Raw genomic sequence first — 16,021 nt, 5'->3', positions numbered from 1 at the left:
TTACAGTAAGCCAGATCATCGACAATGAGAATTACCAGTCCAAACTCAAAACCCAGAGCAAAAATCATCAATTATGTGGGAAAATGAAGTTTGATTAGCATCCAAAACTTAAAACCCAGATCAGAAATTGTTAATTATGAAAGAAATTCGAGTGTAATTATAAAGAAAAGAAGAAGAAGAAGAGAGTAGAAAAAAGAAGAAGAAGAAAGAGAGAAGGAGAATAGAAATGGGGAAAGAGAAAGAAAAAGGGGAAGAGAAAGGGAACAAAGAGGAGGGGGGGTCTTTTTTTTTTTTTTTTTTAAATTAATTTATTTATTTTAAGATTTAATATTTTTATATATAAAAATGAGGTGGAAAATGACATGGCAGCTAACGTGGGAGAGTGTGTTATACACATAAAAAAAATGTTTAAAATGTTACTTTTTAGTAGGTCCAGGGGTCCAGATGACAAACATTTAAGTAGAAGTGTCCAACTTACAAAACCGACATAGTACAGAGGTCCAAAAGGTCATTTTGCCTTTTTTTTAAAGGAGAAAAAAATCTTGAGAGAAAAGAGGATATGTATGTATATGTACTTTAAGAGAGAGAAACTTAAAAAGTGAGATTTATGTAATATGTTTAGGGAGATGAAATTTTTTGTAATAAGTGAAACATAAGTTGTAGGTTTGTGTAATTTTTAGTTAATTTAATACACTCCCTACAAAAATGAATTGCGATTGGAGCCATTAAGATGGGCTTGGCTCAATTCAATCCGCTATTAGACTAGGATTGGGTTAAGATTTTTCAAGCCCATTTAAAATTGAAGCTTTTAAGTCCAACTCGAGTTAGCCCTTCCGCTCTTGAGGCTTGACCAAGGTCGAGCCAGGGCCAATCTGTGGGTTAAAAATATTATTTAATTCAAATTAAAATGAATATTAAAATTAAGAAATTCTTTTAAAAGAAAAACTAAAAGTAACATACACATACACTTAAGGGTCGCCGGGTAGCCGGATATGGAACAAATTATTCATGTATTAAATTATGGATAACTTATACAATGTTGGTAGGTGGATAGAAAATAATTAAGTTATTTATTTATAAAATTAAATATAACTCCATATAAATTGTAGATAAAGATTAAAATGTTAAGACAATTTTATCAGAGGCGAATCCAAATATTCTTGAAGAAGACAATATATAAGTATTGGATACTTAATAAATGCTTGTGAATCTTTCTAAGGAGCTGAATTCATTAATTTCCTTTTTATTTAGTTTTAGATTTAATACTTGTTAGTAAACACTATTTATATTTGGTGGTACTTTTTATGGCTTCAACAATTAATTAGTTTCATGATTTTATTTAACAAATTATTCTAAGTATTGTTATTTGCTAACTGGTGTTTTAAATCATATGTGTTCTTCATTAATCAATTTAGAGGTTTGCTTTTTTCAAATTTTCTTACTTATTTATTTGTTAAAAAAGATTATTAATTTTTTAAAATATTTTTTTGCTAGATTTTTATCAATAATTATTGAAACATAATTGTTTGCTATGTTTGATATGAAAATTTTCTAGTTTTTTTTTATGATGTTATATATTTTCATGAGATTTTAATTTCAAGTTTGAATTTAGATTGAAAAGAAAAAAAGTTCTTAAAAAAATAAAGGGCTAGCCAAGTCCAGTTCCAGACCCTTCTAGGGTTCGGTTGGGTTGAGTTGGCCATTTTAAGACTCTTTCTCATGCAGTGTCGGTCCGTCCCAAAACCATCAAACTTCTTAGCTTGTGAGGCTTGTCTAGGGCAAGGCGGGGTAGGGCTGGCCCATTTTGACAGCTCTAATTGCAATGATACTGATGCCGTCCGTTCATATTAGTAGTTGTATTATTGCACTTGTAGTTTTTGTCCTTTGATTTCTATTACTATTTGTTGTTTCTTGTACTTTGATTGTTGTATTGTTTTGTTATAGTTTTCGTTTTGTTATTATCTACGATTTCTGTTTTGTTTGTTATTTTTTATACTTTTGTTATTTCTTTTTTGAGATTCTTTTGAATTGTTTTTCTTGAGTCAAGGGTCAGTTGAAAATACCTTTCTTACTCTGTGGCCGTAATAAGGCATGTGTATGCTCACCTCCCTAAATCTCGATGGAACTAGGCTAAATATGTTGTTTGTTGTATTTACTCACCTAGGTGTTCAAGCCATGAACCACCGCCAGACTATGTTGACCAATGATACTATAAGTAATTAACTTCTTTTTATATATATTAAAAAAAAGGTTCGTGCTTACCTTTTACGTTCAAAGTGAACTACTTAATTTTTAATTTATCTGGCCATACAAAAGATATTTACATTCAACTTTCATAAAAAAGTAAAATTTGTGATATTGAAAATTAAATAGATTATTTGTTATAATAAATAAAGAAGACATGCCAGTGTAATTATTTCTTTTGACACTATCAATGTATTAACATAAGTTAAGGTAAAAAATATATTAGGTGATATTGGGCAGAATTATTTTTACAGATTTCCTATTTTCACTACCCTATTACTAGATTAATTTTTAATCTACAATTAGATTGATTCTTTTCATTTTCTAAAAGCAAAAATTGCCGCTTTTAAAATTACTCTACCTACATCCCTTTCAAACAAAATAAAAAATAATCTCATTTTCTATCAAAATTACGACTTGTATACGTAGATATGTTGGGTTCGAAATCGAAAGGGCGTCATGCGAAAGCTTATAATTTGCAAACCAAGTGATAATTCATATGACAAATAAGAATATACTAAAAAGACATATTATTAATATAATTCGGTCAAACGACCTACATATGAAAAAATTAAAACAATAACTCAAATGACAAAGAAAAAAATACTAAAAACATATTATAAATATGATTTGGTCAAACGACCTACATATAAAAAACTAATATTGAAAAAATATAAAATCTATTGGAAAAAAATCTCCCTCTAAACAAGACTCTTGACTACATTGTGGATACTATTGTGTTATGGTATGAGAAGGGTCTTCTATTTATAGATTTACAAAATCTTTCCTCCAAGAAAGAGGTTTGTCAAATATGAAAAAGTTTTATATTTTCCTTTCAGGAAAAATAAAAGTAATTATGGTATTACTTTTATTTTCCTTCTAAAAAAATAAAACTTAAATTTAATAAGAAAATCAGCACAAAAACCCTAACAAAATAGTGTAAGATTTTTTATATTATTAGCATAGTTTAGCCTATTATAATATGTTAGTTACCATTTCAATCATAAAGTAATATTAATTATAAAAATTTACCTATAATATAATCAATCAATATCTATATCTATATTATATTAAAAGTGTGAAGGTCCTTAGAAATGTTGTTTGAAATTTTTACCATTCATTAAAAGTCTCTGCAGTAGATAAAATCGTTTTTTCATCTTATTGATATGGAAAATTTGTAAACTCCTAAAATATATTGAGAAGTAAGGCATGAAGTAGTTTAAAAAGAAAACTATAAATAGTAGAAATATTAGAAAAATATTTAGGATACCTAAAAGAAAAGATGGATATTAGGAATTAATTCCTTTTAAAAAAGGACATAATTTTAAAAGAGAAAAAGTCCTACGAGTATTATTTTAAGCCTTTTCTTCTCCAAGAAAATAATTTATTATAGGTAGTTAAACTTTTATTTATACCAAATAAAATTATAATTAAAATTTTTGTCCTATTAAATTTTGGTTATTGGATTTTTTCTTATTTGAACAAATTCTAAATTTTAGAATTTCAATCAATTTAGAATTTCTTTCCTTACTTGAATTAAATATCATAATTAAAGTACCTTAAAAAATTATGATAGGTAGTTAAAATTTTATTTATACCAAATAAAATTATAATTTAAATTTTTGTCCTAATAAATTTTGGTTATTGAAATTTTTCTTATTTGAACAAATTCTAAATTTTAGAATTTCAATCAATTTATAATTTCTTTCCTTACTTGAATTAAATATCATAATTAAAGTACCTTCTATTCTCACCTTTTTTATATATATATTTTAGGATTTCATTCAACTTAAACTTTTATTTTATACAATTTCTTTCATTATTTGAATTAAATATCAAAACTATATATTTAATATTTCTTGTACATTCTTTCTTGATTTTTCTCACGTAATACCTCATCTTTTGATTTGCTTCTTTTCTCCCAACTAAAAACTAAAATTTGTTTAATTTATGTAGAATTTTTTGTTTATATACATGATATATGTTTGATTTTTGTTTTTTCTTTTTTTAGTAGTGAACCTAGGTTGAACATTATTTGATTTGATTGTATTTTTCAGGTGGCTTTTGACAAAACACTAATGGAATGTTTGACAAGAACAACATGAAGTTTGCGACGTTTTGAGAAAAATTTGGTTGTGAGCTATGTGAAAAGTTATGGACCCTTTGAGTCTGAACGTGGTGTTGTTGACTGTTGAGGAGGATCTTTTCATCTTGTGATGATCAACTTGGCTATTGTTAAATTCACGGGCATGTTGGATTACACCTTGATTTTGTAGGTGTGTATTTGCAGAAACTTACTCCCAATACAAGTTAGCCTCATAACAAATTTATGGATTGTTACGTATTCGTAGTCATGAGGTTTGTAAATTTTGAATCTTTATTTTATTTTATATGCTTTTTTTCTTTTAAATCTTTTGCTATATTTTTGTTGATTTTTATTGTATTAGAAACACTTGTAATTTTTTTTTGATTTGTTTGTATGTAACACATATTATTGGATGACTATGTATGTCGTTAGGTGCAAAAATTTAAGAAAGCTAATAAAAGTTATTCATAGGACATATAATAAGGAAATTAAAGCTGCAATTCTAATAATTTTTTCCTAATTTTTCAATACACTGCATTCATAGTGTTAGGTTTCTGCTATTGCTAAAGTAATTTTTTTTAATATATTGTAAAAGGATATTCTGAAACTTTTGGGAGCATAGCTTCTATGGAGATTGGTTCCAAGTTATTTATATACGTAAATGAGAGAGGAAAACATGACGAAGTCTCTTAAATGTTTGCAATTAAGTGTTCAAAAATGCAATGAAGCCTATTAGGCATTTACAATTTTATATATATATATATTATAAATAAGCCTATGTGCACCTCCCAATGATCTCCAATTGAATTTATCTTTTTTTCTCATTTTTGAGGGGTCTTTTTCCTATTTTTCTCATTATATTCTATATAACAAACCTCAAAGATACTTATTTAACTTGCTTAAATAGGTATGTTAAATGTGCTTAAGTTTTTTCTTCTAAAGACAAATGAAAAGTTTCAATTATTAATGAAAATAATTATTGAGTATTGAAAGCATCATGAAATGGCATTTCATTCTTAAAAGGACGTTAGCATTACTGATCAATCAAATGAGATGAAGAACATTGGGCACATTCTTTCATCTTCTCACCTTGTTTTTCATCTCATGTTCTTCATCATAATTTCTTTGTGTATATGTATGTATGGACAATGCAATAATTGAGAACGACAAGTATAGGTTAGTCTTTTTTCTATTTATAGTCTTCTTACATTATTTTTAGAACAAACTGATTAATTTTGTGATAACGTCATTTTGAATGCATGTTCAAACTACTTTCCTCATTCTTAGAATCCTTTTATGTACCTCTTTTTCTATGGGGTTTTCAATATGACAAAGTTCAAATGCTAATGATTGTTGAGTTAAATCATTTGGACAGATGGTATATAAAATGAATGTGAACAACTAGATTTAAAATATAAAACAGATGGTATAGAAAATGAATGTGAACAACTAGATTTAAAATATAAAATAGAATAAAATTATGTTTTCTTTTGGTATACTCCATATAATTAATAGAGTGATTTCTGAATGTATGAGGAAAAACGAATTTTGAATTTTAAATAATGCTATATTGCATTCAGACTAATCTGCAATACATTATTATACCTTTTTGTTGAATTGGATAATCTATTCTATTATTAATAATAAGTAGCTACAAACTAGAAAGAAATTAAATTTTTGTATATAATCTATAAAAATTTTACTCCTATGTTATATGCATTAACCTACTAATGTAATCTCACAAGTTTGATATGTGGGGGATAAAATATATCCAAAGCTTAGCCCAGTTTTTCTGGAATAAAGAGACTACTTTTCATAGATCCACTAAGTTATCCAATAAAAAGGTGGGTAAAAAAAAACATGACAATAAAATACCAAGATACAAAATAACATGAATCAACAAATAGTAAAAACACATTAAAAAAATAAGAAGAAGAAATTGTATGTGATTACGAAATACTTACTACTACTAATAAGGAGAGGAGGGAATGGGCAGAGCCCCCAGCCACTCTCACCTGACCAACAACTACACTCGGCTATCTAGAGTTAATGTAAGCTGAAGTTGTGTCATATCCTGTCTAATTTCTTTTGCATCAATTATTTTTTGGTCTACCTCTAGCTCTCGTAACTCCTGCTACAGCCAATATCTCACACCTCCTAACCTTTTTTCATGTCTGAACCATCTTAGTCTCGCTTTCCTTGTCGTCATGTCTGCCACATAAGTCATTCTCATCTTGCTCTTTGTAACTTCATTTCCTAATGAAATCTCTCCTAGTATGCTGACACATTCATCTGAAGGTCTTCATCCTTGCTACATTTATCTTCTGGGCTTGGTGTTCTTGACTGACCAACACTCTATCATCAACAATGTTGGTCTAACCATCAATATGTAGAACTTATCCTTAAGCCTTAACAACACATTCTTATTGCATAGTACTTCAAATGCGAGCCTCTATTTCACCTACTCTGCTTTAATACGATATGTCCAACTACCTCAAGCCTAACCCAAACAGGACACTAAGATATGCTCGACTAACTATCAACCTTCTACTCTAATCAGTGATCTTTAAATCTTCTTACCTAGATTCATGTCCTTAATGAACTGAAACTACGTATCTAATCATCTCTCTTCAATATCTTTTTAACCTACTTTTATCTCTCCCCAAACTTACAATCGTTAACCTCTGACATCTCCTCACTAGGCCTTGATAACTTGATCTTTTAGGGACGAACTAGGTTCAAAATCGTGGTGCTAAGGCACCCGTTAAACCCAATGTACAACAGGTATAATTATAGATGAAATGTATAAAAAATGGTATAAGATAGAAAAAAACACCCATGAAATCGAGAAGATAGCTAGGTGTTTTAATTTTCAGCCGAAACCTTAAAACTTCGAATGTCAATATATATGTTTGAACCTTCCGAGCACTCAAGACCCCTAAATCATGGATCCGTCACTGCTTTCAACTAATAAGGCCTTATCCACCCTGGCAATTAGCATCTACATATATAATAAAGCAAAGAAGTGTGCCTAAAATTAAGCGAAGTGACATATTGAGAACTAGCCACTTGATATTTTGGCAATAAAAATCTATTTTGTTGACAACAAAATTTATTTTGCTGATTATTTTGGTGAATAACCAATTAGTAATCAAGCAACTTATATGGAAAAAATTACTATGACCAAAAAGTCATTCCAAAATAAAAAATATTTCAATAGATATGTCATTCTTAAAACATGTGAACAATTAATTTAAACAACATAAATAATAATATTATAAAAAGAAAAAATATTTATGATTTTACTACAATTGAGTAAATCAAGAAAATATTAAAAAAAAAAATCAATTAGTAAATAGTAATCATGTAACTTATATGAATAAGATTAAAATAATCAAAAAGTCATTTCAACATTAAAAAAAATATTATGAAAAAAATGTTATCCCTCAAAAAATATACACAATTAATTTAAATAATAATATTATTTAAAAAACATTTATGAGTTCACTACAATTTAGTAAATCAAGAAAGTATTACAGAAAAATCAATTAGAGAATAACTAATTAATAATCAAGTAACTTATATGAAAAAGATTATTATGACAAATGAGACCTTCCAAAATTAAAAATATTATGAAAAAGATGGCATCACTCAAAATGTGTATATAATTAATTTAAATAACAATATTTTATAAAAATTAATATTTATGATTTGATTACAATTGACTAAATCAAGAAAGTATCAAGAAATATTAATTAAAAGAATAATCAATTAGTAATCAAACAACTTTATGGAAAAACAATATAATAATCAAAGAGTTATTCTAAAATTAAAAATATTATAAAAAAGATGTGATCACTCAAATGGTAAATTTGGACTACAAAATGGAAGGAATTTATTTCAATATATTTCAAGTAATTTTACTTAAAAAATATGCATTCATATTTATTGGAAGAATTTTCATTCGATATATTTTAAGAAATCTATATTTAAAACAATATGCATTCATATTTAATGAAAGGATTTTCATAATTAAGAATAACCATCAATGAGTAATTACACTATCATTCTATATTAGGAAATGAATAAATGATAGTCTTGAATTTAAAAGGAGGTATATTGAAAATAAATAAATATTGAAATTTTTTAAAAATGAATATTACTACACAGAAAAAATTACATAGTGTTTATCAAAATAACTACTAAAATTACATAGTCCTAATTAATTTTCGAAGTCAGATAAAATTTTACCTTACAAAGTTATTCTTTAATTGACCAATATATAACCTTATATATTTCGAATTTTAAAATAATCAAAATTTGAAAATATACTTTGTTTTGATGAACTAATTAAAAAATAATAAATTATCTTATATAAAACTTTAAACATGCAGATCAATAAAATGAATTAGCAATAAATATTTATTAATAATAAGAATATCAATAAAAATTTATAATAATTTTTATATGATGAAACGTAGGTGTGAGTTACTAATAAATTAGAATATATGCAATTGAAGTATTACCATGAAATGAATATTTAAATGACAAAAAGTATTTATGATTTCATTCAATGTAAGTCAATTAAGGAAGCATGACAAAATTGATTCAGAAATATAAATAGAAAATGAATAATCAATTAAAAATTATATACATATATATAGAAAAGAATATTGTACCAACTGCAATTAATCTAGAAGTTCTAATGTCATAACAATAAAATCAATTAGTAAATAGTAACCATGTAACTTGAGAAAATTAAAGGAAAAGTGTCTTTTAAGTTTTGAATGAAAGATTGGTGACATTGACCAATTTAAAGGGTCAAACATAATTAAAAAACTTGACTAGGTTAATTGTGAACTTTATTAATATTTTCTAAACTTTTTAATCTTTTCAAAAATACAAATTAACCCACACCCACAAAACTTTCCTCCCTCTGCAAATCAATCTCTCTCTCTTCTCTCTTTCTCTCGATAATTTCTCTCTCTAACTTCTCCCAACCAACAACTTTTCAAATTTCTCCCTTCAATCTTGTTAAACTTCAACCTCTGGCAACAAATAATTTTGAGTTCTTGCCCGTTCCTTTTTTACTTTCAACCGTCAGTCGACATGATAACATTCTCCGGCGATAAAAACTTCGAGTTCTTCATCGTTTCTTTTTGATTTTCACAAGTAAAAAATTAGGGCTTTTAAGTTATGACGAAAATGATGAACTTGATTTGTTGGTGTTTGTTATTTTTTTATGTTTTTTGTTATTTTTTTTAATGTTTGTTATTTTTTAGTTGAATTTCTCATCTGGATGATTTGTTACTGTAGTTTTTTAATAATGGCTAAAATATGTAACGTGAATCCAACAGATGAGTATTTGTTGCAACATATATGACTAATCTGTTGCACAGATTAGTAATCTGTTGCAACATATATGACTAATATGTTGCGCAGATTAGTAATCTGTTGCAACATATATGACTAATCTGTTGCACAGATTAGTAATATGTTGCAACATATATGACTAATCTATTGCAACATATATGACTAATCTGTTGCATCATATATGACTAATTTGTTGCAACATATATGACCAATCTGTTGCAACATATATGACTAATCTGTTGCAACAAATGAGTAATCTATTGCAATAAATAAACAATCTGTTGCAACATATATGACTAATCTGTTGCAACAAATTACTCATCTGTTGGATTCATTTTATAGTGTTGTAATATGAATCCAACACATGGGTCATCTGTTGTAACAGATTAGTCATATATTGTAATAAATTACTCACTTATTGCAGTAGATGACTCATATATTGGATTTATGTTGCAGGTTCCATCCATTGTAGCAGTAGCAGATACACTAAATAAGAAATTCAACAAAAATTATAATTTTACTTATAAAATAAGCTATGAAGTAATGTTCAAGTGATATACGAACAAAATTTGACCTAAAATTTTTTAAAAAAATTTCAACAGGGTCACAACGAATAAGTAAAACACATAAAAAATTTCATGAAATAGGTAAAGAAGACAAAAATAATATACCATACATCAAATACAAAATGATCAAGGGGACAAACTTTTGAATTCTCCTAAAAATATTTAAGTTTCCTAATATTTTAATTGCTTTCTAATAGTTGACCTATCTGTTAAAACATATTTTCTATCTGTTTGATAATTTTCAATAGATGAATCATCTGATGCAACATGCCAGTCATCTGTTGATTCAAATTAAGCAATTATTAGTAATAACTAAATTGATTTAGCTAAAATTAAAGACGTCTCTACGACAATGGGACAAACATTTGTGTTCTCCTAAAAATATTTGAGTTCCCTAGTATTTTAATTTTTTCCAACAGATTATCTATTTATTGCAACAAGTTAGTCATCTATTGCAACAAATGTTTATAACAAGTTAGTCATTTGTTTATTCAAATTAAGCAATTATTAATAATAACTAAATTAATTTAATTAAAATTGAAGACAAGTCTTTAATACAAGACCTTAGACAAGGAGACAAATGTTTGAGTTCTTCTAAAAATATTTGAGCTTTAGTATTTTAAATTGCTTTTCAACATATATCGAACTCGGAACCAAAATGAGCCACGGAATTAAAAAGTTACCAAAATAGGCCACCTGTTTAAAAAGTTACCAAAATAGGTCAAACGTAATAATTTATTAGGTTTTCTACTTTTTCTTAACGGTCAACTAACGGAGTTGACTTTTACAAAAACGTAAGAATTTCTTATGTTTTACATTTTTTTTATAAAACGTAAGAAATTCTTACGTTTTATAAAAAAAATAGAAAATGTAAGAAATTCTTACGTTTTACATGATAACCGAGAAAAACATACAATGAATTGTCAAATCAATTAAAAAGGTACTAAAAAAAAAGAGTTGTTCAACGTAACAAAAAGTTACGTTCTTAACTTTTGTATAGCAGTGGTCCCCCACCCACAATTCCTTTTTCCACAAATATCCCATCACTTTTACTTTTTCCTCTTTTTACATATGATGATTATGAATTTTTTTATTAGTTAAATTTATTTATATTTTACATGTAGTTCAAGTAATTTATTTTTCTAATAAATTTTTACGTTTTACATAAATTTTTTTTTTTTTTAAAAGTATCAATTATCTCATTAACTTAACAATTTTATTATATTTATTCTATATCAAAAAATAATCACTTCTATCCTTAATTATCCGATTTCTCTTTAAAAAAATTATACTTTTGAGTTTTTCTCTACTCCAAAATAGTGAAATATTGAATTATCGTCGATTAAATATGCTACTATATACAATAATTATATTTTTTTAGGAGTGTTCCTAAAAAAATATATTTTCTTATATTAATTTAGGAGTGTTCCTAAATTAAATTGTGATTTTTTACTCCATTAATTATAATATGAAACGTATTTGTGCATGTGAGTCTCCTCAATATCTTAATCGAAACACTAATCAAAAACCACGATGAATCACAATCCGAAAAAAATAATTTCATATTTTTAACACACCAAAAAAAATATAATTCTTGTATATAGTAGCATATTTGATCGGCGATAATTCAACATTTTACTATTTTGGAGTAGAGGAAAACTCAAAAATATACTTTTTTTTAGAGAGAAATCGGATAATTAAAGATAGAAGTGATTATTTTTTGATATAGAATAAATATAAGAAAATTGTTAAGTTAATGAGGTAATTGATATACTTCTATTTTTTAAATTTTTTAAGTAAAACGTAAAAATATTATATATAGAGAAAAAATAAATTATTTGAACTACATGTAAAATATAAATAAATTTAATTAATCAAAAAATTCATAATTATCATATGTAAAAAGAGGAAAAAGTAGAAGTGATGGGACATTTGTGGAAAAAGAAACTGTGGGTGGGGGACCACTGTTATTAAAAAGTTAAGAACATAACTTTTTGTTATGTTGAACAACTCATTTTTTAGTATCTTTTTAATTGATTTGATAATTCACAGCATTTTTCCTCGGTCATTGTGTAAAACGTAAGAAATTCTGACGTTTTATATTTTTTTTATAAAACGAAAGAATTTCTTACGTTTTACAAAAAAAAATGCAAAACATAAGAAATTGTTACGTTTTTGTAAAAGTCAACTCCGTTAATTGATCTTTAAGAAAAAAATAGAAAACGTAATAAATTATTACGTTTAGCTTATTTTGGTAACTTTTTAAATAGGTGACCTATTTCTGTCACTTTGTAAATTCTGTGGCTCATTTTGATTTTGAGTTCACATATATCTTGTCTATTTAATAATTTTCAATAAATGAGTTATATGTTGCAACAATTTAGTCATCTGTTGTAACAAATGTCGATATTTGTTGGATAATTTTCAATAGATGAGTTAGCTATTGCAACAGGTTAGTCATCTGTTGCAATAGATGTCTATATATGTTTGGTCATTTTCAATAAATGTCTTTAACTGTTTGGTCTTTTCCAACAAATTACTCATCTATTGCAACATGTTAATTGAAATCATAATTGAACTTATCAATTCATCTTTAATTTTAGTTAAATCAATGTTGTTATTACTAATAATGTCTTAATTTGAATCATTTCAAATAAAATTGGCCAATTAACACTTTACTCAAGATGAATACACTTAGATGATCATGTAATTACTATGAGATTAATTGAAATCATAGTTAAATTATCAATTCATCTTTAATTTTAGTTAAATCAATTTAGTTATTATTAATAATTACTTAATTTTAATTATTTCAAATCAAATTGGTCAATTGATCATTCTACTTAAGACGAAACACTAAGTTGATCATGTAATTTCTATAAAATTAATTGAAATTATAAGTGAACTTACTAATTCATCTTTAATTTTAGTTAAATCAATATAGTTATTTCTAATTATGGCTTGGTTTGAATCATTTCAAATAAAATTGGTCAATTGATCACTCTACTCAGGACGAACACACTTAGTTGATCCTATAATTACCATGAGAATAATTGAAACAGTAATTGAACTTATTAATACTAGTTAAATCAATTTAGTTATTACTAATATAATGGCTTAATATGAATCAATAAATGACTAAGATGTTACAAAAGATGAGTAATCTGTTGAAAATGACCAAATCGATAAAGACATCTGTTGCAATAGATTAGTCACGTATTGCAACAGATTGGTCATCTGTTGGAAATGACCAACAGATAAAGACATTTGTTACAACAGATGACTAATCTATTGCAACATATGTGTATATCTGTTTGATAATTTTCAACAAATGACTCATCTGTTGCAACAAATTAAATCTTTGCAATAGGTTATACACTTAAATGATCATGTAATTACTATGAGATTAATTGAAATTGTAATTATTAAATCAATTTGGATATTGCTAATAATGGCTTAATTTGAATCATTTCAAATAAAATTAGTCAATTGATCACTCTACTCAGAACGAACACACTTAGTTAATAGCGTAATTACCATGAGATTAATTGAAACTATAATTGAACTTATTAATTCATGTTTAATTCTAGTTAAATAAAGTTAGTTATTACTAATATAATGACTTAATATGAATCAATAGATGACTAACATGTTGCAAAAGATGAGTAATCTGTTGAAAATGACTAAACAGATAAATACATTTGTTGGAAATAACCAAATAGATAAAGACATCTATTGGAAATGACCAAACAAATATAGACATATGTTGCAACAGATGACTAACTTGTTGCAATAAATGACTCATTTATTGAAAATTATCAAACAAATATAGACATCTGTTGCAACAGATGACTAAGTTGTTAGATGACTCATCTATTGAAAATTATCAAACATATAGGATATATGTTGGAAAATAATTTAAAATACTAAAGCTCAGACGTTTTTAAGAGAACTCAAATGTTTTCCCCTTTTCTAAGGTCTTGTCTTTAATTTTAGTTAAATCAATTTAGTTATTACTAATAATTGCTTAATTTGAATCATTTTAAATAAAATTTATCAATTGATCATTCTATTAAGGACGAATACATTAATTGAAATTGTAAGTGGACTTATCAATTCATCTTTAATTTAGTCAAAATGAATTTATTTATTACTAATAAAAATAAAATTGGTCGATTGATCACTCTCCTCGAGACGAATACACATAGTTGATCAAATAATTACTATGAGATTAATTGAAGTTGTAAGTGAACTTATCAATTCATCTTTAATTTTAGTTTTATCAATTTAGTTATTACGAATAATGGCTTAATTTGATTCATTTCAAATAAAATTGGTCAATTGATCACTCTAATCATGACGAATACACTTAGTTGATAATTTAATTACTATGAGATTAATTGAAATTGTAAGTTTATCTTTAATTTTAGTTAAATCAATTTAGTTATTACTAATAATATCTTAAATTGAATTATTTCAAATAAAATTGGTCGATTGATCACTCTAATCGGGACGAATACACTTAGTTAATCATGTAATTACGATGAGATTAATTAAAATTGTAAGTGAACTTATTAATTCATGTTTAATTTTAGTTAAATCAACATAGTTATTACTAATAATGGCTTAATTTGAATCATTTAAAATAAAATTGATCAATTAATTATTCTACTAAGGATGAAACACTTAATTGATCATTTAATTATTGAGATTAATTGAAATCGTAATTGAATTTACTAATTGATCTTTAATTTAGTTAAATAAATGTAGTTATTTCTAATAATGGTTTAATTTGAATTATTTCACATAAAATATGTCAATTAGTCATTCTACTCAGTACGAAACACTTAATTAATCATGTAATTACTATGAAATTAATTGAAATCATAATTGAAATTACTAATTCATCTTATCATAATTGAACTTACTAATTCATCTTATCATAATTGAACTTACTAATTCATCTTTAGTTTTAGTTAAATCAATATAGTCATTTCTAATGATGACCTAGTTTGAATCATTTCAAATAAAATTGGTCAATTGATCACTCTACTCAGGACGAATATACTTAGTTGATCGTGTAATTACCATGAGATTAATTGAAACTATAATTGAACTTATTAATTCATATTTTATTTTAGTAATCAATTTAGTTATTACTAATAGTGACTTAATGTGAATCAATAGATGACTAACATATTACAACAGATGAGTAATCTATTGGAAAACACCAAACAAATAAAAAATATCTGTTGAAAATGACCAAACAGATATAAACATCTGTTGCAATAAATGACTCACTTGTTGCAACAACTAATTCATCTATTGAAAATTATCAAACAGATATAAACATTTGTTGCAACAGGTGACTAAGTTGTTGCAACATATGACTCATATGTTGAAAATTACTAAATAGACAAAATATGTGTTGAAAAGCAATTTAAAATACTAAAGCTCAAATATTTTTTAGGAGAACTCAAATGTTTTCCTCCTTGTCTAAGGTCTTGTCTTCAATTTTAGTTAAATCAATTTAATTATTATTAATAATTGCTTAATTTGAATCAACAAATGACTAACCTGTTATAAGCATTTATTGCAACATATGACTAACTTGTTGCAACAAATAGGTGATTTGTTGAAAAATAATTAAAATAATAGAGAACTCAAATATTTTTAGGAGAACTCAAATGTTTGTCCCATTGTCTTAAAGACTTGTCTTTAATTTTAGCTAAATCAATTTAGTTGTTACTAA

This window comes from Capsicum annuum, chromosome 3, assembly GCF_002878395.1.
Source record: "Capsicum annuum cultivar UCD-10X-F1 chromosome 3, UCD10Xv1.1, whole genome shotgun sequence".
Classification (NCBI taxonomy): Eukaryota; Viridiplantae; Streptophyta; class Magnoliopsida; order Solanales; family Solanaceae; genus Capsicum; species Capsicum annuum.
This window is presented reverse-complemented; position numbering follows the sequence as displayed.